At 42.8% G+C, this 6,456-nt stretch overlaps 1 protein-coding gene across 1 annotated transcript in view; it reads left to right on the top strand.

Moving 5' to 3' along the window:
- GAN (gigaxonin) overlaps window positions 1-6,456 on the top strand; it is a gene marked incomplete at both ends in the record, with an annotated part of 53,755 nt that overhangs the window by 22,366 nt on the left and 24,933 nt on the right. The window lies entirely within an intron of this gene.

The raw sequence follows: 6,456 nt of genomic DNA, 5'->3' as shown, positions 1-6,456 counted from the left end.
ATGACTGAAGATGCAATAAGCAGTCAAACCAACACATTACACAAGTAGAGTTAGGTGGGGCTCTTCAGATATTTGAACCTTTTCACTTTAAAGAAAAGGAAAGATTAGACCCAGGGAGAGAAAAATCACTGCTGTATATTGTAATGTCTACACTCAAGTACCTCATGGGCTAGGTGAAAGATGGTCTGAAGCTTTGAGAATTTAAAAAGAAATATATTTTAATAAATATGTGTTTTTAAATAGTCAAAAACAAACAAACAAACAGAACATGTGTAGCCTCCCCCATGCTCAGCATCGCCCACCAGAGGGGAGCCTTTGTTACAACTGATGATGCTCCATTGACACATCATCCCCCAGGGTCCATAGTTTACGTTAGGGTTCACTCTTGGTGTATATTTTGTGGGTTTGGACAGATGCATAATGACATGTATCCACCATCGTAGTAACATACTGACTAGTGTCACTGCCCTGAAATTCCTCTGCCCTAAAGATCCTTTTTTGGTGTGCTTTTTAGGAGCTCACGAAGACAAAAAAAGGGGGAGGGGGCATCTGTAAAACCGGCTCCCCACAGGAGCAGACGTCATTAGTTGGGCCTCAGTGGGCAAATGCAGTGCTGAGCCCACGCCCCTCTGCTCTTGAGAGCTACCCAGTTTGAGGTGACACGAATCATTTGAAACCGTGTGAGTAATACCCGTGAATTTCCCTGGAGTTTCTGTAAAGCTTGACTCCTTGAGCATTACATTCTCTTGCATCCTATTTGAGTAGGTTTCTTTGCTTTTATTGGAGACAAGCTTTTGCATCCCGGGGGAGGAAAAGTCACTTAGATGTCTCCTCTGTCACTGTTATATCAAATCCTGTTCAGTAACGTCTACTGTGAGGAGGAGGGCCAGGACTGATTTATCTGGGGTGTTTGTTATGACATTTAGACACACCGGACTTTTCCAGCAATTGGAAGCCAGAGGATAGTATATAACCAGCAGAGGACTTTGCTCTGTTACACTTTTTTAACAGTCGTAGACCTTTTTCATGGATGTAAAACTTTGAATCATACCAGCTTCTTTATTAGCCAACAACTTTTTTCTTATAAAACTTCTTTTCAGTGTTGTCAAGAGAAAGAAAAACCAATTTTGTTTCACTGTGTTTAAGTTTAATAGAACAGAAAATAAATGCTTGCCCAGAGAGGGTAGGTGATTGGAGGGAAAATGGACTTGCACTGCATCACCCACAGAAGGCATATTATAAATCCTATGAAACTGACTGAGTTGGCTGGACTTTATCCTCTAGGACTCAACAGAATGTGTCTCCAGAGCCGAGTCTCCGCCTAACTTTTTGGTGTGTTTCAGCAGTTTAGCCCAGAAGTGCTCAGGGGTGTGGAAGCCCTCAAATCACCTTATTTAACCTCTTCTTTTTACAAATGAGAGAACAGGGGCCGGTGGGGGGGGGGAATGTTTTGCCCTAGAAACAGAAAACTGGGGAAGAATGTGATAGGCATGGATATTTATATCTGAACACTGGAGGCCCAATCTTACAATACTCCCCATTATTTCTAGTTTTTTCAAAGCGTGTTATGCAATTCTCAAAGTGATGTTTTAAGACTACGGCAGTTTCTAGGAGAGAGTTTGTAAATTGACATCACATAATAATAATAAAAACAAGGATTTTGTGACTTCCAATAAATTTACATATGAGTCTATATCTTCCTGGGGTGGAGATACAAAACAGAAAAGAAGAGGGAGAGGGACGATATCAGGGTAGGAGATTAAGAGGTACAAACTGTTGGGCTTCCCTGGTGGCACAGTGGTTAAGAATCTGCCTGCCAATGCAGGGGACGTGGGTTCGAGCCCTGGTCCGGGAAGATCCCACATGCCGCAGAGCAACTAAGCCCGTGCACCACAACTACTGAGCCTGCGCTCTAGAGCCCGTGAGCCACAGCTACTCAAGCCCACGTGCCTAGAGCCCATGCTCTGCAACAAGAGAAGCCACCACAATGAGAAGCCCACATGCAGCAACGAAGACCCAATGCAGTCAAAAATAAATAAATAAATTAAAAAAAAAAGAGGTACAAACTGTTATGCATAAAATAAGCTACAAGGATATATTTTACCACACAGGGAATATAGCCAGTATTTTATAATAATTATAAATGGACTATAACCTTTAAAACTTGTGAGTCACTATATTGTATACCTGTAACTTATATAGCATTGTACATCAACTATACTTTAATTAAAATAAGAAAGGAAACAGAAGAGTTGATTTACTTCCTGATATATATGGACTAACTTTAGAAACAAAACTATTGGTTATTAACCCTTTGGCTTAGTTTTTTTTGTTGTTGTTGTTTTTTTAAGTCATTAACTCATTCAGTCCAGTTCACTGAATTCTCAGTTATATGTGGCAGAGAAGATAGAAATGATGTGCAAGGTGAGAAAATTCTAGATAAAAAAGGGAAAATACAGAGAAAATGTGTTGGTAGATATTGGGAAAATTAGGATATTTACTGGAGGAAAGAAATGTGAAACAATGCAACAAAAACTGAAGGGATGTAGAGATTTAATTGGGGAATGGGGGAGGGGGAAGTGAAGACAAGAAGAGGGAAAATAAGACAAGTTTATGAGGTTTCTAAATGAGAAAGGGATGGCAAGTATCCAAGAAATGAAAGAAGGGGGAACTTCCCTGGTGGTCCAGTGGTTAAGACTCCGTGCTTCCAATGCGGGGAGTGGGGGTAAGATCCCTGGTCAGGGAACTAAGATCCTGCATGCCCCACGCGAGGCCAAAAAAAAAAAAAAGTCTTATAAAAATATTGAATCACTGTGTTGTACTCCTGAAACTAATATTGTAAATCAACTATACTTCAATAAAAATTTTTTAAAAATAGAAAGAAATGAAAGAAGGAAGTAACCGCAAATGACAGCAGGCTGTGAAGCAAGACAGTTTCACAGCAGGTCTGAGTGACTCTTAGTGTCTAAGATGGATAAGGACTAACGGCCAACTTTCACTATATTCCTGACAGACAGATGGATATCAGCTTCCTGAGAGTCACCTGCAGGCTGGTGATGGTCTGTGAATTGTCACCCGGCCCTGATAATATAAGTACACACGGAGAGTAAGAGTTAGAAACTCTTGTAGCAGTTTGACAGAATAATTTTATGTCCGTTGAATCTAATGGTAAAAGAGTTGGGGCCACAGGAATTCCCTGGCGGTCCAGTGGTTGGGACTCTGTGCTTTCATTGCTGTGGCCCAGGTTCAATCCCTGGTCAGCGCAACCAAAAAAAAATTTTTTTTTAAGGAATTGGGGCCTGTATTTTATGTCTTTTAAATTTGGTTTTTTAGTAACTCATTCATTTTTTATTAAGGTATAATTGACATAGAACATTATATTAGTTTCAGGGTGTACAACATAATGATTTAATATTTGTGTATATTACAGAAGAGTCACCACGATAAGTCTAGTTAACATCTGTCACCACACATAGTTACAAAATTTTTTTTCCTATGGTGAGAACTTTTAAGATCTGCTCTCTTAGCAACTTTCAGGTATTCAGTACAGTATTATTAACTAGGCACCATGCCGTACACTTCATCCCCATTACATTTTTATCGTATTTTACAAAAGATTCATCTGAGATGGGTTAGAAATACAAAAACACACATGGATAATTTGAGAAGCATCACTTAACCCCTTGCTACTCAGAGAGGTCCGGAGGGGTCTGCGTCACTGAGACTGTTACCAGTGCAGAAACTCAGCTCCCACCATGGACCTTCTGAAAGCTTGAGAAGCTCTGTGCTTCAGACCTTTCTACATTGGATGCATGAAACTATTAGGAAGTTCTTCCTCGTATTGATTCTAGCTCTCCTTCACTGTACCTGAGATCCTGCAGGAAAAACATCTCCTGTGACAGCTCTTCAGATATTTAAAGACTGCTGTTAATTCAAAAACGTATTTTACAAATCATTATTGAACATCTATTCTTTGTAAACTGACAGGCTACACTGTAGGGTTATAGTGATGAAGAGGACTCTGACCCCAAGGAACTTGAGGTTAATAAAGGAGAGAGGAAATGGGCTTTGTACATAAATACCATCATACAAGACAGAACCTGATGATCCCACAAGATCGAGCGCCGGGGAAATTGATAACATGAGGAACTCTTTTCACCCGCAGGGCAGTGAGGGCGGAGGTGGAGCCTGGGGCAGGGCGGGGGAAGGGGAGCCACTGCCAGGCCGGCATTCGTACAGCTCCTGAGAAGATGGCAGGAATTGGACATGCGCAGACGGCATGAGGGAGAGATCAGAAGTGGGACCGAAAGATGGGAAGCTTGGGGTCTGAATTTAAACCGTAATCAAAATAAGGTTTTATCAAAGTTGAGTTATTTGTAGTGAGGTAGATGGACCTAGAGTCTGTCATACAGAGTGAAGTAAGTCAGAAAGAGAAAAACAAATACCGTGTGCTAACACATATATATGGAATCTAAAATAAAAAAAAAATGGTCAGGGCCTCCCTGGTGGCGCAGTGGTTGAGAGTCTGCCTGCCGATGCAGGGGACGTGGGTTCATGCCCCGGTCCGGGAGGATCCCACATGCCGCGGAGCTGCTGGGCCCGTGGGCCGTGGCCGCTGGGCCTGCGCGTCCGGAGCCTGTGCTCTGCGGTGGGAGGGGCCACGGCAGTGGGGGGCCCGCGTACCGCAAAAAAAAAAAAAAAAATGGTCATGAAGAACCTAGGGGCAAGACGGGAGTAAAGACGCAGACCTACTAGAGAATGGACTTGAGGACATGGGGAGGGGGAAGGGTAAGCTGGGACAAAGTGAGGGAGTGGCATGGACATGTATACACTACCAGACGTAAAATAGGTAGCTAGTGGGAAGTAGCCGCATAGCACAGGGAGATCAGCTCGGTGCTTTGTGACCACCTAGAGGGGTGGGATAGGGAGGGTGGGAGGGAGGGAGACGCAAGAGGGGAGAGATATGGGAACATATATATGTGTATAACTGATTCACTTTGTTATAAAGCAGAAGGTAACACACCATTGTAAAGCAATTATACTCCAATAAAGATGTTTACAAATAAATAAACTTATCAAAGGCAAAAAAAAAATAAGGTTTTATAATTTAACCCTCAGATATTTAGAGACTTGAAGAGTACAATGATTCATTTTTCATGGGCTTTAAAAAGGGTCAGACTTTATGGATCTGAAATGGTCAATGCTCATATTTAAAGGAGTCTTTTTTTCGGTCCTCTTAGCCATTGTCTGTACCCTGCCATCTGCTGAAAGAAAACCATACTCTTTAAAAGGAAGCACTTTTCATTGTGAAAACATGAGATAGTATAGTTGATCCATGAACAACATGGGTTTGAACTGCACAGATCGACGCATGCACGGATTTTTTTCAATATTGCACGGGTCTACTTATACACAGATTAATTGGGAAAAAAATCCACGTATAAGTGGACCCATACAGTTCAAATCCATGTTTTTCAAGGGTCAACTGTACACGATCTGTGGTTGGTTGAGTCTGTGGGTGAGGATACGGGGGGCGGACTATTGGACTTGTGCATCTGCAGACTTTGGTATCCGTGTGGGTCCTGGAATCAGTCCCTCGAGGATACCAAGAGATGACTGTATAGTCATCTTAAAAAAAAAAATCCAGTCACATGGTTGAAAAATAAAAAGGAGGCACACTGCACGGTCTCTTTGTAACCCCTTTCCCCGTCAGCCTGGTCCCCCTTGTCCTGCACTGTCCACAGCCCATGGGCAGGCGCAGCCAGCTCTTGTTTGAACAACTTGAATTCTAGGTGGTGCCCCTCTGTCTGAACACGTTTTAGAGCTACTGCCTTTAAATAGGTGCAAGACTCTGTCTGTATCTAGTCAGGAGAAAGAAACCACATAGTAATTTGAACAAGGACAGCTTAATATAAAGAATTTTTAACTGCAGCAAGAGATTAGAGTAATAAGGGATTGGCTACTAAGAAGTAAACTCTAAAAATTAAAGGAGTAGCTGGTGTACCCAGGGCTGAGATCCAGACTTTATTGGACGGCACACAGCCACAGCTAACCTCATGGCAGAGAAGCCACACTGGTGGAATTTGATTGAAATCAGCCCTCTGGAACCTGCCAGAAATCTGTCCTTTAAGGTATCTGGGAAATCTGTTCACAGGGAGGTGTCTCCCCAGAAACAGTTGACTGCAAAACTGCCTCTGGGAGTTCCAGGGAAAGCTGCAGGGTGCTGCTGGCAGCTGCGCACTGCGGGAGCCTATCCAGCTGCAGGACCAGAGCCCGGCAGCAAAACTCTCTCCTCCTGCAGTGTCTTTCCAGCACCCTCCACTGAGAAACTTAACATCGTGCTAGTTAACGCAGAAAAACTGTTGGAAAGGCTCAGAGCCATTTTCATAGAGCACGCGAAAAGGGTGGACTTGGAGCTAGGAGGCAATATGTTGATAACCAGCACGGTAACTAAGA

This window comes from Hyperoodon ampullatus (genome assembly GCF_949752795.1).
Source record: "Hyperoodon ampullatus genome assembly, chromosome: 18".
NCBI classification, from domain to species: Eukaryota; Metazoa; Chordata; class Mammalia; order Artiodactyla; family Ziphiidae; genus Hyperoodon; species Hyperoodon ampullatus.
This window is presented reverse-complemented; position numbering and strand designations above follow the sequence as displayed.